Source organism: Furipterus horrens, unplaced genomic scaffold, assembly GCF_987537825.1.
Source record: "Furipterus horrens unplaced genomic scaffold, mFurHor1.1.pri manual_scaffold_3, whole genome shotgun sequence".
Lineage (NCBI taxonomy): Eukaryota > Metazoa > Chordata > Mammalia > Chiroptera > Furipteridae > Furipterus > Furipterus horrens.
Window position 1 is genome coordinate 104,823,240 of NW_028327173.1, and position 26,541 is coordinate 104,849,780.

The window sequence follows — 26,541 nt, forward strand, 5'->3', positions numbered from 1 at the left end:
AGGTAGACAGAGGCAAGTCCTCCATCGGCCAAGTCACGGACATTGTCTGAGTTCTCAGCACGTGCCAGGCTTCCACCACCTGGGCCCCGGGAGTAGGAGAGCTCCCAGGTGCCAAGTGTGGCCCCTGCCCATGTAGAGCCTAGACCTTCATGAAGGCTGCAGGTGGGCAGGTTCAGCTCAGTCAACACAAGAAAGAACTTTCTCCACCTTAGAGCTGCCTCCATGGCCTGGGCATCCCTGGGGAGAGGTAGGTCCACATCCCAGCAAGTGGGCAAGGACAGTTGCATCCCCAAGTGAGACTCTGAGTTGGGCCAGCAGATCACCAGAGTGACTATGAAGCTTGCTAACCATCCAGATTCCTGGCTTCCCCTTATGACTCTGAATCAGAGAAGGTCCTGGTGGACCCCTGAGTATCCCTCTCTTTAATGACCTCCCTTGGTGGTCCTGATACAGAACCAGGCTTGGGCAACCTGGGCAGAGTTCCATGGGTTGAGCAGGATTCCATTTGCAAAGAGCTTTGACAATATTGCATGGGGGCAGGGAGCAGGTGTGGACAGGAGACATGAGGGACAGAGGATGAGGAGGGTAAAGATGACGACAAGTTGAAGATGATGACAGTGAAATGACAAGCAGCTAGCTCACCAGGTGAAAGGTATCAATAGCCATTCAAAGGGGCCATAGTGCATGAGAGAGTCAGGGAAGATGACTGAGAAGCAGTGGAATTTGGCTAGTGGTGAGAAGAGCCTTCTAGATGTAGGTGATGGAAGGTGTGACTGAGTCTGGTGTGTGCAGAGGATGGAGGAGAGTCATCTGTTAGAAAGAAGGGGGTCAGGAAGAGTGGGCTTCAACCAGACCATGAAATGCCTTGAATAACCAGGACAAGGAGCTTGGACTTCAACCTTAGCCACTGAGGGGTTTTGAGGGGGAACATGACATGAAGTCCCGCCTGTAGTAGTGACCACCAGCAGGGCTCAGAGAGGCCTGAGCAGTTCCAAACTTACCAGATGAGGCTCCCTTTCAGGAGGGAAGGGTGAGATGACGGCCCACTATCAGCACCCACTTCCTGCCCAACGGTAGCCCTGAGGAATGTTACAGAATGACAGTACATACCAGCCATTAGGCCATTTGGGAGGAGCACCTGGGAGGGTGCGCTGGCAGCAGTATCTCCAGAGGGCTTTTGTATAAGGCTGGAGTAACAGGCCTGCCTATGGGCAGGAAGCCCCATGAGCAAGAGTCACCCTAAGCAGTGAGGCCCAGATCCCTTCTGTACATGACCCTGTCCAGGCTCGGAAGCTTTAAAACAGCATCCCCCCCAGGTGCGAATGACTCCCCCCTGACATGCCCAGCCTACTGTGGCCCTCAGCCACAGCCTTACATCCCAAGTCTATGCAGCCTCTCCACCTGCCTATGGGCATCTCAAACGCAACACCTCCAAAGAGGACTCTTCCCCCCCTCCAAACCCATGCTCAGCCGCCTGTTGCTCAGCTCAGTCAAAAGCCCCACCACCTACCAGTTCTCAGACTCTGAGCTCTCATAGCCCGTCTCTCACTACCCTTCCGTCTCCTGTAGTCAAGTACTCCTCCCTGCCATGGCCTCCTAACCAGCCTGCCAGCTTCTCCTCTCACCCCCCCACTCCCATCTTTGCCCACAGGGCAGTGAGGCAGCGCCCCTGAGCACAGACCACCCCTCCGCACACCCCGCAGCCCTGGTTCCTGCCCCTCTGCCCGACAGGCACTCTCAGCTCAAGGCCTGTGCAGACTTCCAGGGGCCTGTCCTTTCCCCTCCAGTCTCTCCTCAAAGGGCACCTCACCTGAGAGGACTTTCTCTGACCACACCCAACAGAGAATGGTCCCCCTGCGCGCGCACTCCCTTTTCCTGCCTTATTTTCCCCAACATCACTTATTACTCCTTAACTTTATATTATGAATTACTTATCTGTTTCTGTTCTATCTACTCTGCTCGAATTGGAGCTTTATAAGGGCCATGACTAGTCTAACTTATTGATCCATGGATACTGGGCATGTAAACAGGCCCTGACATGCAGCAGGTGATCAGCAAGCCTGTGTCGAATGAAGGATGAATGAACTATTGAACTAACGGGTGACTTCAGTAAGCATTTGTGCAGCAGCTGGTATACACCACAAGGAAACAAAGGGGCGAATCAGGCTAGGTCTGCCCTGAGAGCCCTCACAGTCTGTGGAGAGAAAGAAACCAACACCTGTGAGCAATTCTATGCAGTGTCCAAGCAGTTCTGGGGTGAACAAATGTGCACAGGAAGGAAAGTTCTGGGGAGGGGCCCCCCAGCTGGGCCCAAAGGTCAGGAAAGCTTCCTGGAGGAGACACCCCACCCCCAGCTTCTCTGCCTGCCTGTCAGGGCCCTGGACCACCTCCCACTGCTACCCGAGGGGACAAACAAAGGAGGTCTGACTCACAAGCCTTATTGATTCAGAGCTGGCGCGGGCATCTGTCTTATACGAAGTAGACATGTGCAGGGCTGTCAGGGAGAGCAAGGCATGATCCCTCCTGTGAGGTCAAGGGCAGTCTTGACTGCCCTTCCCCAATCCCATCATCCTGCCCCCTCCTTTCCAATCACAGAAGCACTAGAGGCACAGGCAGGGCAAGGAAGAATCTGGGCTTCCTCAGGCTTCAGGGCTTCAGCATGCCTCAAGGCTCCCCATGAGCAGCCCTGCCCGGGCCTGGACACGCCACTCCCAAACACTCTGAAAGTCCCCCAACCTAAGCTTTGCTTAGGTTGCCACACACACCCTGCCCCAACCCTCTCTGCCCATCATAGCCCTACATACATCATCTGTGCATCCAGGCAGTATTTACAATGACACACCACTGGAAACAATCAAAATATACAATGGAGAATTGGTTAAACATGCTATGGCTCACACACGCTGGAACATTACACTGTCATTAAAAATCACATTACAGAAGAGTATTTAATATGGGAAATGATCTTGCTGTAGGATTAAGTGCAAAAGGAAGGTTAGAAAACAGTAAGTACAGACTTCTTGCCAAGATGGAGGCATAGGTAGGCGCGTTTCACCTCCTCGCACAACTATAAGAAGGATTACAACTCAAAACAAAAAACAACTAGAACTGCCAGAAAATCGAACTGTAAAGAAGAAATATTCATACAGATGGGTAGGAGGGGTGGAGACGGGAAGCCAGGGCAGAGAGGCTGCAGTGTGGTGGCAGCAAAGCAGCAGAGACAGCTGGCAGAACGGGCGGTCCCACATTCAAGTGTGGCACATAAAAGCCAGGAGGGACACCTAGGGAGTGATCCTAGCCCCAGGCCAGACCACATAGCCCAGGGTTCCAGCACTGGGGAAACAAAGCCTCATAGCTCCTGACTGTGAAAACAAGTGGGGGTTAGGGCAGAGGAAGAAACTGCCCATCTCTCAGGAGAGTCAGTTTAGAGACTCTGATGGTTCTAGAATATATGCAAGCTCACCCACTTTGGGAATCACCACCAGGACAACAGCTAGAGGGATGCCAGTCGCATACGGGAAGTGGGTGAAGTGACTGGAAAAGGGTCAAGTGCTGAGCAAATGGCATTGTTCCCTCTCTGACCCCTCCCCCCACATACAGTGCCATAAAGTGGTGAAACGGATTGCCCCATATTGACAAATACCTAAGACTCTGCCTCTTATAACATAACAGGTGCACCAAGACAGAGTTAAAGCAGCTCTACCTAATACACAGAAACAAACAAAGGGAGGCTGCCAAATTGAGGAGACAAAGAAGTATGGCCCAAATGAAAGAACAGATCAAAACTCCAGAAAAAGAGTGAAGCAAAATGGAGTTGGACAACCTATCAAATGCAGAGTTCAAAACATTGGTGTTAAGGATGTTCAGTGGACTGATGGAGTACAGCTAATGCATAAGGGAAGAAATGAAGGCTACACTAAGTGAAATAAAGAAAAATCCACAGGGAACCAATAGTGAAGGGAAGGAAGCAGGGGTTTAAATCAATGAATTAGAACATAAGGAAGAAATAAACAGTGAACCAGTATAGAATGAAGAAATGCAAATCGAACAAACAAGGAGAGAATAAGAAGACTCTGGACATCTCCAAAAGTGCCAACATCCGAATCACAGGGATGATAAAAGGAGAAGAGGAAGAGGAAGAAATTGAAAACTTATCTGAAAAAATAATGAAAGAAAACTTCCCTAATTTGGTGAAGGAAATAGACATACAAGTCCAGGAAGCAGAGAGAGTCCCAAACACATTGGGCCCAAAGAGGACCACACAAAGACATATCATAATTAAAATGCCAAGGGCTAAAAATAAAGAGAGCATCTTAAAAGCAACAGGAGAAAAGAAAAGAGTTATCTACATAGGAGTTCCCATAAGACTATCAGCTGATTTCTCAAAAGAAACTTTGCAGGCAAGGAGGGACTGGCAAGAAGTATTCAAAGGGCTGAAAAGCAAGGACCTAAAACCAAGATTACTCTATCCAGCAGAGCTATCATTTAGAATGGAAGGGCAGATGAAGTGCTTCCCAGACAAGGTAAAGCTAAAGGAGTTCATCATCACCAAGCCCTTATTATATGAAATGTTAAAGGGACTTATTTAAGAAAAAGATCAAAACTATAAACATTAAAATGACAACAAACTCACAACTATCAACAACTGAATCTAAAAAACAAAAACAAATTAAGCAAACAACTAGAACAGGAACAGAATCATAGGTATGGAGATCATATGGAAGGTTATCAGTGGGGAGGGGGAAGGGGGAGAAATGGGGAAATGGTGCAGGAATTAAGAAGCATAATTGGTAGGGACAAAATAGACAGGGGGAGGGTAAGAATAGTATAGGAAATGGAGAAACCAAAGAACTTACATGCACGACCCATGGACATGAATTAAGAGGGGGGAGATTGCTGGAAGAAAGGGGAATACCAGGTGGAGGGGGGCAAAGGGAAAAAATAATTGGTACAATCGTAATAGCATAATCAATAAAATATACCTAAAAAAAAGAAAACAGTAAGTACAGTTTGATCCCAATTATGTCATAAATACATGTTTTGTAAAAGACTGACAGGCAAAATACTCAAGTGCTCACATTTCTATAGAAAAGATGCATTTCTTTAATAATCAGAAAAAGAGAACATTCTTTAAAAATCCTACAGCCTTTAAACCTCAGCACAGGCATTTTCTCATCTAAGCCCCCCAGTCTCCCCGCAGAGTAGGCTCCACTCTGAGTGAGCTCCCCCAGAGCTCCCTGCCTGCTGAGCTTCCACAGTGCTATTTGCCTGGGCAGCAAGGGGAGGCTACCCTGGCTCTTGCTGAGGGTGGGGGCAGGGCCCTTGCCCCGGGCCCTCCCATCACCCTGGCCACCTCGAAGACAACCCTTACTGCATCCTCTCTCCCAATCTCCCAGCAGCAATTACAGGTTAAACTGGAGGGGCTAATTAGCTGCTCATTCTAGCCAGGACTGGCTGATTAGCAGGAATATTTTGATGGTGATAACTGGACTTCAAAGCAAGGCCTCCTGCCTAGGATGGAAAACCAGGTGTCAGCTCCCCACCACACCCCTGCCAACCTCCTGGTTGAAAGGGCAGTATCAGCTAAGCCTTGGTCACACCTACCATCACGCCTACAAAAACTGTTACCCAATCCTTGAGGAGTGGGGTTGGAGGCCTGCGGCCCTGCTGAGTGAGCCCTAGCTCTTCTTCACCTGAAAAATGGGGACCACATTCCTATCCAGCCTGTTCACGGAGCCTTTCTCCAGCATCCCTTCTATTTAGTCAATTCCTCTGCGGCCTTTTCATGAGTCACAGAGGTCTGTCAAGGACAGGGGTTGGCTCAGATAAACGGCAGAAGTCATTTGTCCAAGGTCACAAGCAAGCCAAGCGGTCAAGCCAGGCAGCAACCCAGTTCCCACTCCTTCCTCACTTCCCATCTCTTCAGGACTTGCTGTAGTTTCTCTACATTCTCTCACATGGGACAGTGTGGGAGGCCTGTCACCTCCCACATTCTGAGTGTCCTACTCCTCATGATATAGTCCAAGAGGCCACTGATTACACAGAGCCAAGGTCATCTGGCTGCCAGTGACTGTCACACGTACACACATGCGGGGTGAGTTTCATCCTGCCTGGACAGTGTCTGGACCCACACATTAGAGCCATTCTCCTGACAGTTCCTTGGACCCCAATTGTCTCAGCCCACCTGTTCCCATCCCTCCTAACCCAGAGTCATGCACATATTTTGTCAACAATGTGGAAGAACCGAGGACAGGGTCTTTCAGCTCACTGTCAGAGACCTCCCGCAGCACACAGGGACCCACGGGCTGCCACGACCATGAAACCTTGTTGCTCGGAAGAACGCTCAGGCTTCTGAGCTGGCTGCCAGGGCCCTGGCCTGCCACACCTCCTAGACTGAACCTCATGTGGAGAGGGAAGAGGGAGGTGCCCGAGAAAGTCTGCCCCTGAATGGCCTCCCTACATCCTTTCCCTGGGGGACCCCGCTCAGCCCAGTGACAGAGTGGCTTCTTACCTCAGATCGGGCAGGCGTTTGGGGAGTGTAACTGCGCTGGGGGTCAGCCTGGGCTTGACTCAGTTGCTCTCTTTGCCTGTGGGGACCAGAAGCTCAGGACCTGTGGGCACAGGAGGCTGTAGAAGAAAGAGGAGATGAACTGTCAGCCAGAACAGGACAACAAGGGGCAATTCTAGGGAGCAGCGGGGGCCATGCACACAACTGGACTGATCCCACCTAGCTGGGCAATAAACATTCACACATCTCACACATGCTCCCTATGCTGACACACACGCACTTTCGCGCTCACACAAACTCACACGTGCTCTCACTCACTGACATGCACACATTCATATGCCACCAGCTGGGGCAGGTAGGGCTCTGGGAACACGATGTTTCTGGCCCCAGACTGAAGGGGATCTGAATATGCTTCCCCACACACTGGTTCTGTGACCATGGGAAAGTCAAGTCTCTGAGCCTCACTTCCTTCATCCAAAAATTGGGGATACCATTCCCCCTACCAGGGCTGCTAGAAAAATAAAAAGAGAGAAGGGATTGTGGACTGGCACACAGTAGATGACCAGCCACCACCGGGCCTGCCTTCCTTCCCAGCCCTGTCTCAGCCTCCTGGTTCCCACACACCCGCCCCGCCCTCCCCCAACATCTTCCAGTTTATGGTCCATTTCCCTCACCACACATTCTCCAAAGGTAACTCAGGACCATCCCTGCCCCGTCTCCACCTCCATGAGTGGGGAGAACACTATGGAGTCCTGTCTCCTTGGCAAGACCCCAGGCTGAAAGTTCACAGGCATCAGGCTGAAAGTCTCCCACTTGCTAGTTGTACAGCCCTGGGCAAAGCTTTCCCACCTGAGCCTCAGTTTCCTCAACCTCTCAAACAAAGAACCAAATACCCTTCTAAGTTGTTGCCAAGAGGTTCCAATTCAATCACTGCTTCTCAAAGGGTGGGACCAACACACACCAGTGAGGGTATGCAAGGGGATTCTACAATAGGTGGTACACAGGCAAACTCTTTTAGTTCCACAGGTTATGTGTTTATTTTTTTGTGTAGTAAAAACCTGACAGGCGCATCATAGCTGTGATTTCATGGATACATGGCTTGGGGAGTTCCTGATAATCCACCTTCAAACACGAGTCACTGCACAGACCAGGATTAAGCGGATATGAGTGTAGGTGGTGCCCAGAGGTGCCTACAGCCTTGGTGGTGAAAGGGAACCACAAAAGGTTGGCATCTAACCCAGGCGTGGCTCCCAGCAGCCCTCATGAGAACGTGCAGTTTGCTCTCTCCCTGGAAGGCCAGGCCAGCCCCGCCTTTCGCTCTTTGTTCCCCATATGCATATCCAGCACAGGCCTAGGTCCCCAGGGGAGCTCACAAGACCTTCCAGGACAGGATCAATGGGGCTCAGAGAGAATTGCCATAATATGGGCAGAAGATGGCAAAGGCCTCTAACTCCCTCCCAAAAGCAACATTTTATCAAGTCTAAAGTACAAATGGTGGAATTTCTAGGCACACGGTAGATGAAGATGAAGGGACTCTTTGGAGGCAAGGATCTCCTTATTTCATGAGCTGCAATCTTCTCCTCCAAGAAGGAGGCAGAGACTTGGGCCCTGAGCAGGTTCTAGGGCCTATCTTGGCCTTCTCACCCTCACAACAGAGCCACCAAGCAGTGTAGATCAGTAAGAGAGGGCCTGCCTAGCCCACTTCACCAGCCTCCAACTAACTATTTGCCCTCCTGCCAGCAGGCCCCAGGGTGCCTCCTAATGGCTGCTGATCCTGGAGGACAGGACAGTACTCAATGGCACCAACCTGGAACAGAGGCAGCTCCTCAGGCCTGGCCGAGCTAGGCAGTATCCTAAATGATAGCCCAGGCTGCCTCCTGGTGGACAGGCCCAAGCTACCCAGGCCCACACCAGCCAGCAGCCTGGTCACAGCAGGCCTCCTGACCCCTGGCTGTGCCCTGAGCCTAGTTCCACCTGAGCCAGCAGAGCCAGCCATCCCCACAGCACCACTCCGAGCCCCCCGCTGCCATATTGCAAGATAATGAATGGATTTCTCACTCCCTTTGCCCCAGACTTTCCTGAAGCTCCTACACTCCTCAACACCATCACAAGGAGTTGCTATGGAAATGGGACCACAGGCAGTGCATAACAATGATTTGGGGCAAGGGAGGAGATGCAGATAGAGCCAGGAGCTCTCCTGGACACAAGGCCTTCTTATGTGCCAAGTGCCAAGGAGAGCATGGAGTCCCAGCTGCAGGCCTCAGAGAAATGGGGGTGAAGAAAACCACAGAAGAGGTGAGGGCTTCCAACCTGCCCTCCTGGCTCCTTCCCCCTCAGGGGAGTCCAGGTCTGGAATCAGATGCCTGTGTGTTCAACAGAATAACCATGTGCCCTGGTATAATGGGGTACAGAGAGGAGGTCCCCTGAAAATAGGAGTATTTTACCCACAAAGCTTGGTTGGAGGAAGGGAGAAGTGGATGATATGTTGTTTAAGATACTTTGCATAACAATGGCAAGTTAACAGTCATACCTTTCTTGAAGGGAAGAGAAGAGAACTGCCGCCCAGGGCTAAAGGTGTACTGACTAAGAGCACATAGTGACTCAGGAGGCGGATGCCCCTGTGTAATGGAGAACTCTTGCCCTGACTAAAGATGGCAGCTGAAAGAAGGTAAAAGAGTGGGGGATCTGGCAAAAGTAGCACGTGATAGGAGGGGCTGGATATGAGGTCACACAGGAAGTTCTGAGCCGAGCATTAAAATAAGGGTCGGCTGAGAGAGAAGGTAGAAGCCATGCAGGCTGAAAGGGTGTAAGAGGAAGCCACACGGTCTGAAATGGGTGCAAATGGGAGTTGGCTACAAGGCCTGGTGTGTAAGGGGGAAGCTACATGTTCTGGAGTAAAAGCACTCCATGAGGGTAGAGTAAGAAGGAGGAGATCAAGGCAGAGCTGATGGAGCTGTGCAGGGATGTGCCTAACCAAAGACGGATTCATGGGAGATGCCTGGAGCTGAACTGTGACCGAGAATGCTGAGCTGCAGACTTCTGCTTCTCTGAAGGACGTATGGAGAAGCCACTCTCTCGGGACGTGTGCCTCCCAGGACTCCAGCATGATCCAGTGTAACACGGCACATGTTTTCCTGAACCACTACATGGAGGCTGAGGACAGCGAGAGGATGGTGACTCTGAAACCCACAAGTGCACATTCCAAAGAGGATGGAGCTCTGTTTGTGCAGTTAACTTAAGGACAGATAAGAATACAGGGAACTTCTGGGCATGGTTTTGGCTTATAGCCTTTTGGCGAGCAAGGGAAGTGCTAGGTCTCATGGGAGAACAGGGCTCTGGGCATGAGCGCTCTCAGCACTGGCTCCCCCTCCCCGAAGTTGGAACCCTGTTAATAAAAACCTGTTTCCTTCAACAAGAATTGTTGGGTCATGTGTCAAGGCACCACATGGCTGAGCCCCAGTTTGCTCAGTTACACTGGGGTGCATGGGACTTATAGGGGCACAGCTACCACAGGATACTGTCAAAGCAGGTTCATACTATGGAGGGGGGTGGACCCAGTAGGTGCTCAGTGATCAAAGCGGATGGTACTCGCATATATGTGTGTGTTGTGAGAGAGAGAGAGAGAGAGGCAGGCATGTACCTACTCTGGTCACAGAGCTTGAGAGACCCATGCCCACTGTATAGATGGGGAAACTAAGGCCCAAGGAGGGCTTGGGACACCCTGCAAGTTAACCAAAAAGTCAAGCACAGAACCCAGGTCTCCTCCTCCTCAGACCCCTCAGACCTAAACCCTTGACCCAACACCTTGGCTTTCCATCATTCATTCATTCTATTTTGTACTTGGTAATTGGGATAGAGAGATATGAAGGGCATCACTCCTGCCTGCCAAAAGGTCAGAGAAAAGACAGGCCATCATGGTCAGAGGGAAGATGCTGGAACAGAAGTCCAGAGGGCTGCAGGAGCCCAGGAAAGTTTACCTCAAAGATTATAGTTATGCTTTTCTGAGCCACACTTCAAAGAGATGTCCAAGTTTCCCTGATTTGTCTCCCAACCACTATCTCGGCCCCCACATGGAGGCTTCACCTCCAGGAAGTCATAGGAGTATTGTCCATTAGCACCCTCAGTCCCTAGAAATGAGGAACCATGAGGAAAGTGACACTGACTGCTCCACCCTACCCCAGGTTCAGCACTTTCCTATATTGTTCATTCTTTCCTCCTGTAAGTCAGACATTGTCCTTGGCCTGGGGCAGGGGAGAACAATGAAGCCCTAGTCATTAGTCTTCACCCTATGGAACTCAAGTCCCCATCTCTTTGCTTTTTTTGGGGGGGGGGGGGGTGTTAGTACTGAGAGGGCAAAAGAGGACACCTTCCAAAGCTTGGCTTGGAAGACCTACCAGCTTTGCTGTATCCTGCAAGGGCCATGGCTCCCAGAAGCTGGTAGAGACTCTCACAACCTATTTAGTACAGGTGGAAACAAAGACCCAGAGGTAGCCAGGTGGACCTCAGGTTGCTCAGTGCTAAGAAGGCAGGGGAAGGGGCAGGGGATGGACAGAGCAGTGAGGACCGAAGGGAGGATCCAAGTCCAGGGCTGTGGAAATAGAAGGAGAAGCTGTCTGAGAAGGCTTTCTGGGAGAGGAGGTGTTTGGATGGGCTCAAAGTCTGCTCTCAGACTCCTGCAGAAAACGAGTTTCTCTGCCCTGGCAGCCCACATGGACTAGGGCAGTAGGTAAAAGGTGAGAGGAGGATGCCCCCTGAAAACCACTGTCTCAACCCAACCCACTAAGGCTGCGGGGGCCGGGGTGGGGGACCAGGCAGGGGTGGGGGTGCAGAGTCAGTACTGCAGATGCCAGGAGGAGCCTCCAAACCAGGGCTTTGCAGAGACTTTTCAGCAATAAAATTCTTATTTGAAATGAAATTTTATGCAGTGGGGAAGCCTTTCTATGCCAGACATTACATCCAGACGGCATAAAGTGAGAATCTGATAAATCTGACTACAAGAACACATTTAACATCTGTACAGCCACAGACACTATAAACGAAGTTAAAGGGCAAGTGAGACACTGAAAGAAAATATCACTTAACATACAAAGAGCCCCTACAAATCAATAAGAAAAAAGACAAAAAAAGAAAAGATTGGCAGTGAATTAGAAACCTGCGAGAGGAAGAACTAAATTTGCCAATAAGTGTATGAAAAGATGTTCTACCTCACTAGCAATCAGGGAAATGCAAATGAAAATGATACAATACCATTTTACCCATTAGAATGAGAAAAATTAAATTGATTGGTAACAACCAGTGCTGGCAAGGATGTGGGAAAATGAGGACTCAAGACCATTGGAGGGTGGGGGAATTGGCTTACCCTCTGAAAGGGTAATTTGGCAATCCTGAATGACATCTTAAACCCACACGCTAGAACCTAGTAATCCCACTCTCAGAAGCTTCTCTTACAGAAATGGTAGTGCAGGCACACACACATAAATACTCAGGGATGCTCACAGCGGCATTACTAGTAAGAGTACAAGAAAAATCGGAAATGGCCTGCCTGTTTGTAAGGGACTGTACAAACAAAATTGAGTGCATCCTCACTGTGGAACAGCCTGCAGCCACTGACAGAAGGAGGCACCTCTATGTGTAACAGGTATGGAAAAAATCGACCCATATAATCCTACTTCAGAATAAGCCCATCTTTATAAATAACAGTTTTGGGTATATGCCCTCAAAGGCAATATCCAGACATTGCAGTGATCACCTCCTAAGAGGCGGACAAGGGGACTTTCATGGTCTCTGTTACCCAAAAACATGTTTTGGGATTTTCTTTTGTAATCAGAAAAGAAAAATCAATCAAGAGTTAATGGTTTTTTCCTTTAAATCCTGCCCAGGTCCTAATAGAAAATGCAGACCTAAGCAGCCCTGTTATGGTTGAAAGGGGAGAGGCCTGTCCAGCCCTAACCTCAATCCCATAGCCCCCAGGCTCCCTCAGGGACACCAGGGCTCTAACACAGCTGAAGGACCTCTCTCTGCTGCAGAATGTGGAGCTACACTGCTGCTCCCCGAAACCAGGCTCATGGCAAGAGGTTGCCACAGTCACACAGGCAGGCCAGATTGGCTGAGGCTAAAGCCAGGGAGGCTCCCCTAGGTACCCAGAAAATCCTGGGATACCACAGTCTTGGGGAACCCTATGCTGAGGTTCAGGGGAGCCCAGGGGCCTTTGCAGTAAACTCCAGGGGAGGGGCTTTTGAGGCTCAGCTCTGAACAATTACAGGCTCTCATGCTAGGGAAGAAGAGAGAGAGAAGAGAAAAAAAAAAGTAACAAAAGTTGGTGGGGGGGGTGTTTCTCTCAGAAAGAGGGTGGGGTAGGTATCAGAAGAGGGGACTGGTGTATTCAGGTGTTGGTGCTCACAGAAAGAGAGCTCATGTGGGTCTGTGGAGGTGAACTGTGGAGAATGTGTGTGTGCATCTGTATCCAGAGAACGAACTGTATGTGTGTGTGTGTGTGTGTGTCTGCATCCAGAGGAGAGTGAATGAGTGTGTGTGTGTGTGTGTCTGTATCCAGAGGAGAGTGAATGAGTGTGTGTGTGTCTGCATCCAGAGGAGAGTGTATGAGTGTATTTGTCTGTGTGTGTCTGCATCCAGAGGAGTGTATGAGAGTGTGTGTGTATCTGCATCCAGAGAACAGACTGTATGAGTGTGTGTGTGTGTGTGTGTGTGTGTGTGTGTGTCTGCTTCCAGGGCAGAGAGCGTGTTGAGTGTGTGTTGTTACTTCCAGGGATGACGGTGAAGAGGTAGTGTGTGTTGAGGGAAAGGAGACCCAGGAGATGCGTGTATGTGCGTTAGGGTGTATGGCCAGGCGGCAGACCTGAAGACAGGCCAACAACAGGTGGCAAATTCCAGAGACCTATCTCCAGCCCTTCGCCTCATGCCTGACCCAGTGTTTTCCAATGCTACCCTCCAGTTAGACAAGGCACCTGCCCTCCTTGACAGAGACAGGCCTGCAAGCCTTTACACTTGCTGTTCCCTCCCTGACCAGTCCCCCCGTATCCTTTAAGAAACCTCTTCTGACCCAACACCCACCTCTTCTTCCAGGCTGGATCAGGAGCCTCTCTGCTATCCCTGTCCTGTGTCACCTCTGTCCTGCCCTGACTCCCAAGCTGTGACCACTGACAGATGTGACTTCCCAGGGGCAGGGGTGGGTCTTGTTCTTTTCTACACTCAGAGCATGGCACAGAGGATGCATCGAAAACTAAAGTTGTGGAAAGAATGAGTGGATCATCACAGCACTTGACCCCCAGCCAGGCACACAGGGGCATCTTAAGGCAACTGCGTAGAGCAGAGAGAGCATGGCCTGGGGACTGAGATACCTAGCTTCCCCTCACACATCAGCATGACAAATAACATTAACCATGTCACCTGGAAAATGATTAAAGCAGGAGAACCCAATCAGGGTCCCCAATGAGGGGGACTTAGGAGGTCTGCGAGCACTGATGTAAATTTATGCACGGGGGGGTGGGGGGGGATGCCTGTTTCAGGTAAACCCTATGGCTTTCATTCCCCAAAGGGTCCACAGACCACAAAGATTCATAACCACAGAGTAGGACAGAACAAGGCTGTCCCCCAGGAGAGAACACTGAGAGGCCCCACTTCCACCTGCACATTACAGGGCTACTGGGAGGCAGGGGCTAGTACAGGTTTTGCAGCCCCAAGCCCCAGCCAGGACCTCCGGAGTTGCGGGGAATAGATATGGGCCCTAGGCAGGGTAGAGAGGTGTCCAAGATGGCAGACCACCTTGTGGGGATGAGCAAGAACACAGCTAATGGGGCAGAGCTCGCGGTGAGTGGCAACCCTGAGTCTCTGGGCCTATTTCCCCATCTTACAGCCCAGGACTACACAGAGTGGTCCCTGTGAATCCATTCTGTGTGGTGAAAGGAAGCTCTGGGCCATGGAGGGGTGAGGTTTCAGGTTGCAGGGCTGAGCACACAGTCCTGCATTTGGGCAGTCCTCCCACCTGGTGGTGACCTGCAGCCCTCTTCCCTCCTAGGGTAGAAAACAGGCTGCCTTGGCTGCCCCACACTACTAACTAGGCCTGCTTGGGTGCGGCAGCCACCGCCTCCTGCACGACGATGACTCCAGAGAGCACAGGAGGGACAGGTTTCATATGAGTCTGGACTGGGGTCAAGGGAGCCCAGGGGCAGGACAGAAGCACAAAGCAGGGCTGGCAGCCAGGCCAAGGCCACATGAGCCCAGTGGATTCCCCCCAAAGTCTCAACTCTTCCAGAGCCTCTCCCAGCCTGGCATGGGGAAACTGAGATGTAGAGAGAACCCTCTGCCCTCTGTCACACAGGGAGTTAGTAGCAGGTCTGGGCTGGGATCCCAGGCCTCCTGCCCCTGGCTGGGCTTAATAGGGGCACCAATGTACCTCGCCCCCTTAGGTGACACTGCATGCTTCAGCACCCCCAATTCCTGCCAGAATAATATGGCTGGAACTGGGGTTCCAACAGACTGATTAAAACACAGGCCTGCTGTGTCCCTCAGGTTCTAGCCACCCTGTGCCTGAGTTTCCTCCTCTTTAAAACAGAAGTATGAAAACCACCCTTCCATGCCTGTGTGAGGATTGTAAAAGCACAGATATACAGTCTGCTTAGAGCAGAACAGGGGCCCTTTCCAGCCCCACCCCCATCTCTGGGCCTTGGTTTTCCGATTGCCCTGAGTGATTCCCCAGGCCCCCAGAGCCTCTGATACTTTATGGGAAGCCTGCTCCATGCCGAGCCCATGGCCATGTCTTTTGGAGACAGGCTGCAGGGGCAGAGAGCAGGGCCTGCCCCTGGGAGCTCCGTTAGTTGGCAGCTGGGAGCGGCGGCCCTGGAGCAGAGGCCTCTGAGCAGAGTAGGCCTCCCAGGCTGGTGCCCTGTGCCTGCACTGCCAGTCTCCGCCACTCTCTGCTGCTCCACACCCAGCCTGCGCCACTCGTTACCTCTGCCTGTCCCCTCTAGGCACTAGGTTTGTACCCCTGCTCCAGGGGCCACAAAAGGCTTAAAAATAGATAACCCAGTGTAAGCCAGGCAGGGATAAAGGAAAGCTTTCAGGAAGAGAAAGGACAGAGGATCAAGTTCACACAGGGGCCTGAATACCCAGTTGAGGAATTCAGATCCTGAGAAACCACCAGCAGCTTCACTTGTGCCCCTTCCCCCCTGGACAGGGATGCATGACCCCACCCGGGGCTGGCCTCAGAGCTGCATCCCCAGCAGAGGTCTTAAGGTGGAGGGGGGACTTGGGTGCCAGGCTGCACCCACCCCTCCTCTGCAGCCATGGACTGTGCCTCCACCCTAGGGAACTCGGTCCTGATCAGTGATGCCCAGCACTGCTGAGGCCTCGTTGGAAACAGCTTTGCCACTGGTGAGTGCCGTCTGGCCAGGGAGGGCTCTCTGACAGATTAAGAGCAATCCCAGCCCAGACTCATTTGTATTCTGGTCTGGCAGCTGGCTTTCAATATGGTTGAGAGACACAAGGGCAGAGTCGCCCCTCTGAGATTGCCCAGCAATGATTCTTCTCTGATTCCAATTTATTTTCTATCATTAATGCTTTTGAAAAGCTCCACTCACTCTGCAAACAGGGAAGGGGAACATGACTCTCGAAGGGAGGGAAGGAAAGGGCTGAGGGAAAAAGGGGTGCAGCCGAGGTGATGTGCGCAGCTGGCTAGAGGCCCTGAGTCCTGGGTTCGAATTCCGCCTCATCTCCACTTGCCTACAGGACCCTGGGGCAAACCTGGCCTATACCTGTCAGTGGGGAATGGCCCCTGCTCTGCCTACTCTGCCCACCTCAGAGGATTGTTTCCAAGATCTACTAAGGGTCAGAGACAAGCGAACTTTATACATTGTGAAAGGCTATTCACCTTGAGAGGACACCCCCCCCCCAATCCCTCCCCAGGTACAGGGAAGGCCTGGAGCCACAGCACAAGCAGACGATAAGCACCAGGATTTGGGTCATCTCCCTACTCCTGTCTTGTCTGTCTCAAACTCACCCTGCCATCCTTCCTTCCCCCAAGAGCTCACCTGAGATGAGCCTCCCAGCCAGCACCCCACTCCCCAAACCCCCCACTGTGGAGCCACAGGTCCTCTGCCCAGAACCTTTTCAGGGCTCCCCAGTATACTCGGAGGAAATCTAAATTCCCCACCTCCATGCAAAGTTCTACCAAGCAACTCAGGCCCATCTGGGCAGCCTCACCTCCCCCCTGACCACACCCCACCCACTGCTCCCCTCACCTTTGCCCATGCTTTTTCCTCTCTGGAATTCCCTCGCCCTTGGTCCCAGTTCACCTGTAAAACTCCTAGCCCCTCTTCATGATATAGCCCAAGTTCTACTCTACCACAGCTTTTCCAGGCCTCCTTGCTCTGTGCTTCTAAGTAACAAGCACCCACCTGTACTATGATTCAGTAACATGGTAATTACATTTGCACGGTGGCTCCCCTACCATCAGTGCGCTCTCATGACCAGCAGATGCATCGGGTCGGTCCTGTGCATTCCCAGTGCTTGGCCAGTCACCTGACCTGAACTGAGCACCTACTCTGTGTCAGGCTCTATGCTGGGGGATGCGGACACAGCAGCGAAGGCAGAGCCAGTCCTCGCCTTCAGGTTGCTGCCAGTGAATGTACTCGGGGAATGTCTGCTGAGTGAATGAGTGGACACACAACCACCTTGTAAATGGAGACACTGAGGCTCAGAAAGGCAAAGTGCCCTATCCACGTGTGCCCTGCCGCCCTGCCCACATGTCTTTCTACTCTATTTCTCTTCCAGAACCTTAGCAAAAATGAGAGGGAACTCAAAATGAAAGGGTAGAGTAAAAAAAAAAGAAAGAAAAAAAATGTGGTGGATTTTTCCCCCTTCTCTATAATGTAAAGAAAACTGCTTTTGCCAACTATCACAGCTTAAAAGCAATTAAGAGGTTTTGGAGGGGACTCTGGGCACAAGCAGAAGCAACAGAGTGAGTACCCAGCACAGAATTTTTCCAGCATTCATTTGTATCAAGCAAAAGGAAAAAAAGGTGTTAAAAATAGCAATTTTCAGCAGCAGACTTGGTGTAGATAAAATATTTACAGCCCCTAAGGGAGAAGCCTAGGAGGGGCCAGAGACCCTCCATTCCCCACTCACAGTCCATGTTCCAGAGGCAGGAAAAGGGAGGAAGAAGAATGGGAGGTAAGGAAAATAAGCTGCCCCGTCAGTCTTCAGGGATGGGAGCTAGGGGCAGGAAGGGGAAATGTTCCCACCCAGATGCCTCTGATCTCTCAGCCCTTCCCCGCCGCCATGGCCCACTAAGCAACCCCACCAGTGGGCCATCTGTCCCAACCGAAGACCTGGCCCTGCTCAAACTCTGGAGGCCACCCACCCAGTAGGCTGGCACTGAGGCTTTCACAGCCCGGTCCCTCTGCAGGCTCATTCCCCGAGGCTCACCACATGGCATGCTGCCCTAACTGTGCTCACTCCAGGCCTTTGCCTGATGAGGGTCCACCAGAAATGTGCACCACTCCCCTGAGGAGAGGAAAGGGGGGAGTAGTTAAGGCAGGTTTGAGGAGACAGACCCAGAGCAGATGACAGAGCTAAGAGCGCACATCTCTAGGCTGGACACTGACTTCCAGCCAGGCCTCTCCTGCTGAACCACCATCCCTCACCCGGACCTTCCACCCGGCCCTTGGCCTCCTCTCTCCAAATACAGAGCAGCCACCATTGGTCCCTGACTGAAACCTAACTTTCTTCTTCCTACCTGCAGCAGACTCCCCTCTGTCTGGGGTACAAAAGACATAGCCTCCTTTAGAAGCAGAGGTTCCTAAGTTCAAATGCCAGCTCTTCCATTCACTAGCTGTGTGATCTTTTAGGTCCCTCAATATATCTGAGCCTCTGTTTCCTCATCTGTTAAAAGGGAATAGTAATAGTACATATCATGGGATTGTTTTTAGAATTAAATGAGGTGATGCATATGAAGTGCCTCGCACTGTGACTAACACTTAGTAAGTGTTGGATAAACTTACCTCTGCTCCACTTCATGCTCAGACCTCAAGTGTGGCTCTCAGGATGGCCCACACACATGTGCACAGGCTCACACACCACCTTGCAGTCGCAGGATAAATGCACAGAGGGCACATGCTTGCTGACAGCAAGGGGTGAGGGAGGCTCTTAAGGGCTCTGGTCACACACACAGAGAAGCCCAATTCCTCAGCATAGTGCCAGGGAGCCTCTCACTTTGCTTGGCTTACGAAGGATTCCTCCAAGAACAGCTATCCCCAGAACCCTTAAAACCTGCTAGGCCAGATGGAGGAGGTGACCAAAGGAAGGCTCAGTCTCTCCTCCAGCCTGTGATGGCAATCCAGCTCTCAGAAGCTACCCCCCCAGTCCCACTGGACAAAGGCAACCCCCAATGCCCAAGGAACGGCAATTAGTGGGGCAGCTGAGAGCAGAAACTAGGTCTCAAAGGCAAAGGGGTCAGTTCTGACCTGAAATCCCACTCCACCAGCAACCAGCTGGGTGACTGCTATAAGTCTGCTTCCTCCTCTGCCCACTAATGAGGGTGGCCATCTTCCCATGCCCTGCCTAGGTCCCAGCACAGTCAGTGTGCTTCTGTCTTCCCTGCCCTTAGACCTCAGGCAAAGTGCTCTCCCTCTCTCTGCAGTAAGGCAGAGGTGCCTCACACAGCCTAGGCTCGGTTGGAAGTCACTCTGTCTAGCAGAGGCTTCTGACCACAGTGGAACAAACTCTTATCTAGGACACTTTATTATGTCCAATGAAATAACTTTTACCCAGGACACATTATTATGTCTGGGGGAAGGAAGGTGACTGCCTCTCTAGTGGAGAACAGCAATTAGACCTTCTTCCCTCATGCCTTTTATTGAGGAGGATACACATGAGAGATACAAGGTCAAGATCCATGAATCATCAATAGCTTGGAGGCATTAGGATTACAGTGGACAGTAACAGATTACATGTGCTAGTACAGAGGGTACAGTGACTAGTCTGCGTCAGGGTTTATCAAACATTTTGACGCCACACTGGCATTAGGTGCAAGGTTTCATACATTCCTATCTAGAGACTATTTATGTTATATTAAAAGATAAGCAGAGCAAGTTCTAAAGCATAATAAGCATTCTTTAAATCCAATTCCCATGGGAACCCTCTGAGTGGCTTTTGGTTATGTCTCCCACACAGCCTTATGTTGAGACTTAAAGACAGGCATGACCGGGATGCCAGCGGCAGTCATGCTCAGGCTGGGGCTACAATTCCCTAAACCACGACAAGTGGTTCCCTACACTGCAGCACTGAGAGAGCACAAGAAAGGCCTGGGGTAGGGGGCAACAAGAACCTGCATTCTCTCCTGTGACTCTCCCTAGCCCACTTCCCACTGGCAGCGGGCTGAAGGACCAGCCAACAGACAGGCTAACAGCTCATGGCCTGCCCAGTTCTCCCTGCCCCACATGAGAGCAGAAGAGGTTCATGCCTTGCCTAATTTTACCAAGAGGGGTAGTGACATGCCCCAGGTCACACTGTACCCATGGAGCCACGGGTTTAGTTGGGTACTTTCCTCTCCTTTCCCAACTGCAAAGAATACAAAGGCTTGATGTAGGGTCTGCCAGAGCCATGGGGGCACAGACTGGGGATCAAAAGGTGTTTGATATCTGTCTCTTGCTTTCCATGTGGTCACCTTTCTCCCAGGGGGCCTCTCCCACCCAGTGTGCTCCCATCTGGTTCTAAAGAAGGCCAACAGTAAGCCTGGCACTAGTCAAGGCTCTCTTTGTTGTGGGGGCAGAGATGGGAGCGCAGGAAGCTCGTCCCAGCCCTGGAAGGCCAACTGCCCACAACACAGGGAGGGAGAGGGGGTTACCTAATAGAGGAACCTGGGGTTTTCCCTCAAGGGATAACTGACGACTCTTCCCCAGCTAGGCTCACCCTCCCTTTTACACCTTGGGGAGCCCAGGTGACCCAGAAGCAGGGGATCCTGGAACTGAGAAGCTAGACGCCTGACTTATTGCCAAGGCTCTGCAATGCTTTTCACTGAGAGACCCAAGATAGGGATGGCCACTCCGTGTGCCTCAGTTTTCCTATCTTGAACCTCTAAGAAGAATAAGATCATTCTTCAATTCTATACCCATGACCTCTGTGACTCTTGCAGAGCCAACAAGTGCTCCCAAGTCACCAAAGGCAGAATAAGGAGTACCAAGCATGTGTAAGTGCTGTGGGGACAGATCACCTGGATCCCAAGGAGACAAGGAAACGTAGAGAGACCTGCGCCTGCCCTAGGCTGGCAGAGGACACGGTCCTGGGAAACCTCCCCAGGGAGGAGATGGTGGGCAGGACAGCAAAGGACAGCTCCCTAGTAAGTCTAGAGGTAAACTTGCTGCACATGCCCAAGAGCTCACCCCTCCATGCCTCACTTTCCATCAGTGAGGCTACAGTTTTCAGCCTAGCCCAGATCTCAGACTCAGCCCCATGCTCCTGATACCCCCAGTTCCCCTCACTGTAGCTATCCAGACTGGGTCCTAAGCCCTCCCACCAGGCCAGCCCCACTTGCTTTCCCCGCTGCCCCACCCAAGGTGGCTGGTCGGGCGGCAGTCCCACTCCTCATGCCAGCAGAGGCCCCCTGAGCCCTTGCATGGCCAGGACCTGATAGCATCCTCCTCAATTAAACAAGAAGCTATTTTAGGCTTTCCTGACACTGCAGTTCCTGATCAATCCCAGCAGCAGACAAAGGGAGAGATGATTAACCTAAAAGACAGTCACTTCCTGTTTCCAGGTGGAACCTCCAGCCTGAGCCAGAGGAACCCCCAGAGGGAGATCCTGCTCAGCCACCACCAGCTCCAGAACAGGCTGAAACCCAGTCTGCCTCCCGGGTCCAACATCTCCTCCCCTTGCCCTCTCTGCTAGTGACCTTGGACAGGACAGGCCACCTCTCAGGCTTCAGTCTCCTCATCTATCAGCATTCTCATCTCTCAAGAATAAAAAGAAATATGTGACCACTTAAAGTTAGAGAGAAATTCTCTCTCATTTTTTCAAGATGGATGCTGAAATACTTAAGGGTGAAATGCCATGATGTCTATAATGTACTTTAAAATAGCTCAGGAAAAAAAATATAGCAAAATGTCAACAACTGTTAAGTCTAGGTGAGGGGTATATGGGAGTTTCCTAAACTATTCTTTCCATCTTTCTGTATGTTTAAAATGTCACTAACAAAAAAATTTTTTTTAATAAAACAGCATTGGTTATGTGAAACAGTAGCCCACAAACAATGTCTGTGTTCCTGGTGGGTCTGAAAGGCAACTGGGTCTCCTAAGTAGGTTAAACATCCCCCCTGCCATCTCTTTTATGTGGCTTCCCTAGACATCGCTTTTCACAGATACCACTGAGTCCTAGATCCCCACTTAGAAGCCTTAGCACATTCAGAAGGCAGACACAGCGCTTTAGTGAGGCAGCTGTTGTCTTCGGGCCAACCCCCTCCCCCCAGCCAGTGCACTAGCCCCCTGTCCTGCAGAGAAGCCCTATGCTGGAAACCTCGAAGCTGGCTCCATCCTCACCTGGCCACCACCCTCCCTGAGCCTCAGAATGCCCCCACCCATTTAAGCAGAAAGAATGACAAGTTAGAGACTGCCTGGCCATTTCACTCAAAGGCAATGTTACCTCACAAAGAGACTGGAACCCCCATTTAACAAGTGGGAAAGCTGAGACCCAGGACCAAGAGAGACTGGAAGCAGAACATGGAAGGCAGGAACAGAGAGAAGTGGGAAGGAGCAAAAGGTCCCTGCCTGCCCCAATTCCCCCTCTTCCATGTCGCTCGATACCAACCCTAGCAGTGCATCAAAGAGAGGGTACACTGCACCTCCTTTCCTCTGGTTCCTGTTTATCGCACTTTCTGGTCAGGGAAAAATGGCCAAGGTTGCAATGGCCCAGCCCAGTCTAACCGACCCACACAAATGGTGGCCAGATCCACCTCTGCTGGTTAGTAATGGGAAAGTTATCAGAACGCCAAGTAATCAATTGCTAACAGATGAGTGTCATGCAGTTCATAGAGAAGAGTTATATGTGGCCAGAGACTGGGCCCTTGCTATGGTCTAATGGAGCCTCCAGGGGTGGGGACAGTCATGTCTGTGGTGAGCACATCAGCAGAAAAGCCACCCAGAGTCCTGGACCTCACCCAAACCCCAGCCCAAGAGGGAAGAGGAAGTGGAAGAAGCCACAGGGACCCTTAGGGAAGGCCACATGCCCCTGCTCAGCCCATCTGGCCCCAGGTCCATGGACGAACCAAGTACCCAAGATGGATAAAGCCCAGTCCCTGCTACCATGGTATTCCCAGAACCTGTGTCACAAGCTTCACATACAGTAAGCCTCCCACACAGTAGGTACACAGCAAATGTCTGCTAAATGTAAAGCAAATAACATTCCTCTCAGAGTTCTGAGGAAGGAGCAGCTACTTCCAGCTAGGGAGACAGGGGTGGGGTGTTTAAATATGGCATTTGAGCTGAATGTTGGAAAGTGGATAAGGTCTATACCGGGAGAGATGGAGGAAGAGATCAGGTGAAGGGGACAACTGACAGTCAAGCCCTGGAGGGAGAAGACCACAGCAGGCGTGAAGAGGAGAGTGAACGGTGTTTGGCTGGAGCCTGGGGGCACAGAGGAGCACAGAGGGAGATTGCTGGGGCAGAAGGACAGAGGAGCAGAGAGTTGAACTATGCAAGGCACTAAGGGGTCTGGACACCAGCCTGGAGGCAACAGGGAGCCCTTGAAGTGTGCTAAGCAAGAGCATGATGGCCGGCATGTGTTTGGAGGACAGTTAAGAGCCACAGTCCACTGTTACTGCCAGGTTGCACTCCCCACGACAGTGGGGGCTGGTCTCATTCATCTCTGGCCAGCACAGTCAGCCCAGAAAAGGTACCCAACAAGTGAATTGCTGAATGCATATAGGATCACCAGACGGAAGTCCGGGGACTCCTAGACTCACAGCTATGGAATATCATGTCTGTATAGAAATACATATTTATAGTAGAGCCTCACAAGCAGCCTTGTGGGGCAGGCAGGGAGGCAATTGTCTCAAATTTACAAAGAGGGAAGCTAAGGCTCAAAGAGGAACAGTGACCTGGTCAGAGGCAAAGCCCAGTGCTCTCCCCACCCTGACCAGAAAGCTGAGTCCTGCTTGCCTTGGCATGGCCCAGAGCTGCCCCAGAAGTGAAGGCCCACCTCTCCCTAGGCAGCCAGAGATATGCAGAAAATGCTGCCTCACTGAGAGTCCCCCATACCACCCCAGCTGAGATTGGCTGCTTGTCACCATGACAGCCTGTCCCTGCACCTGTGACAGAGACAGGACTGTTCCGGGAATCTCTGGAATCCCCAAGCTTGGTCTACACAGGCCTCCACCCCTGAAGTTTGAGAAGCATACCCGTGGAGCAAAAGTCCTGGCTAGGAGTCCAGAGACAGGGTCAAGATTCACTTCCCAGTTTCAGCAGTGGCTCTCTGCCTACTTTATAGAACTGCCACATGGACTATAAGGGAAGGAGTGTAAAACGTTATGGAAAATTATAAAGAAAATTTTGTCCTGGAAAATAATAATATTAAGGCTCCTTTCTATTATACTTTGGCCTGGACACTGAAACTCCAACACCTCCCTCTCCTAGCAGAGACCCAACTGAGCCAACATTGACTGAGATTCTTCAATGATCAGGTTGGTACATGCTTTCCATGTATTATTTCAAAATATGCTAATAATACCTCTACAAGGTAGGTACCATTCTTCCAGATACAGAGGAGGAAACTGAGGCTCAGAAAACTGAAGCGACTTGTTCGAGCTCACCTAGCTTAGAAGTGTCTGAGCCAGGATTCAAACCCAGTTCCTAATGGCCACCAAGCCCAGGCCCTTTTGATCACAACACACTGGGCTGATTCAAGGGGCCCACGTCCATAACCCCAAATCTCAGAGCTATAGAATCCATGCTCAGGGTGAGGCTGCATGTCACATACACATACTCCACTGAGGCCCAGAACCCTGACATCAGATGTGCTGTGTCATTCCAAGGCATGTGGACAAGCAGAGCCATAAGAGCTGGGTAGGGGATGGAAGGATGGCTGGCACAGCTGGTCTTGAGCTAATTGGATCAGTCCTGGGCATGGAGCTGCCTGTCTGGCTGCCCTGGCAAATGGGTACTGGAACTGGGCCACCCGCCAAAGTCCAACCTCCATGTCCAAACCAACCTGAGCACTGAGGTTCTACTTTGGCTTCCTCCCACACTTACCCTGGTGACTAGCAGTGCCTACATAAACCCAGAAGGCCAGGGTGGCAGCTGCAATCCCTCTTTCAGTGGCTGGTGCCTCCTCTGATGTGGCCATATGGACTCATATGCTCCCTGACAGCTGAACTGCCAAGGCAGCTGCCTGAGGACAAGGCACCAGCCACTGCCCCATCCCTACCCAGCAGGAGACAGGCACAACCAGGAAAACCTTGGCCTGGAATGCCCTGCCCCCAATTTGCTTTAAGACTTTGTGCTAGTCACTGCCCATCTCTGAATCTCAAACTCCTCCTCTGTCAAACAGCAGTGCTGACCCTCTAACCCTTCCCTTTGTATCCCATTTCTGAGTTCAAAACTTCTACCCGAAGTCACTCCAGTCTCCAGGGAAAAAAATAAACTTATCCTTTGTAAAGACACAGACACTGAGCCCGAGGGACCACAGGGCCTTGCTCATGTGTGCCACTGGCAGGCCCACACTTATGACTCCAGGACACCTGCCCCTCTGTATAACACCTAGGTGGTATGAAGGGTGATACCCAAGGTCCTGTCCAACTCTGATGACCTCCATTGCACCACCTGGCTTTCCATCTAGGCCGAATCTCTCCATCCTCCATCTGGTGGGAAACCACACACAGACTCTTAGCCATCCTGGTGAAGGCAAGCAAGGCACCTGTCCTGCTGTGGCCCTCACCACCAAGCCCGTATTTCCACAGCAGCCTCAGGTCTGCCTCCCTGCCTCTGGCTCTCCTGGCCAACCCTTCCCACAACCACCAGAGGGAGCAGTTTAAATTGCAAATCTGATGGAATCCCTCCAGAACTTCAACCCTGCAAACCGGGAATACTCTTCAGTCAGGTACTCAAGGTCCTCCTCTGTCTTGGGCCAACTTGCTCTGTGCCTGCTGTGCCCCTGCGCGAACTACTACACTGCAAACACGTTTCACCCATACCTGCTGCTTCCCACCACCGTGCCTTTGCTAATGCTGTGCCATATGCCTGGAAAGCCTTCATTCATTCCCATTCTCCATTCATTCATTTTATTCAACATATTTACTGAGCATCTACCAAGCACCAGAAACATTCGAGCAGGTCAAAATGCACAAGCCCTGCCCTGGCCAGGTGGCTCAGTTGGTTGGAACATTGTCCGTACACCAAAAGGTTGCAGGTTCAATTTCTGCTCAGGGAACATACCTAGGTTGCGGGTTCAAACCTCAGTAGGGGTGCATACGGGAGGCAATCAATCATCCTCTCTCCCCCCTACCCCACTTTCTCTCTCTCCAGAAATCAATGAAAGCATATCTTTACGTGAAAAAAATTTTTTTAATGAACCACCTGCCCTGACTCATGTGACTCAGTGCATTGAGCACCAGCCTGCAAACCAAGGGGTTGCTGGTTCGATTCTTAGGGTGCATTCCTGGGTTGTGGACCATGCCCTCGGTTGGGGGCGTGCAAGAGGCAACCACACGTTGATGTTTCTCTCCCCCTCTTTCTCCCTCCCTACCCCTCTCTAAAAATAAATAAATAAAGTCTTTTTTAAAAAATGCACCAGCCCTTCCAACCTATCTGAATAGCCCCTTGCCCACCCTCCTTCCCCCACCTCTGCAGCTGCCCAGCCCACTCTGCCTCATACCTGGGTGTAGGTCGATGTCTCTGTCCCTTTTCACAGCCCATCCAGAGAGAAGCCCAGGCTGTCAGCAGTATTCCCAGTAGTCCATCCCAGACCTCAAACCAGGAGATGCTCCCAAATGTGGAGTAAGCCCCAAGGGTAGGATTCCAGGCAGTAAGGAG

General features: G+C 51.4%; 1 protein-coding gene across 10 annotated transcripts in view; it reads right to left on the reverse strand.

Annotated features, from left to right (window-relative positions):
- The window catches only part of LINGO1 (leucine rich repeat and Ig domain containing 1), a 245,622-nt gene that overhangs the window by 215,000 nt on the left and 4,081 nt on the right, over window positions 1–26,541 (reverse strand). For all 10 annotated transcript variants that reach the window (XR_016509751.1, XR_016509750.1, XR_016509752.1 and 7 more), the window contains exon 2: window positions 6,512–6,627. The gene's annotated coding sequence lies outside the window, so the exon portion shown is untranslated. The remainder of the gene's footprint in view (window positions 1–6,511; window positions 6,628–26,541) is intronic.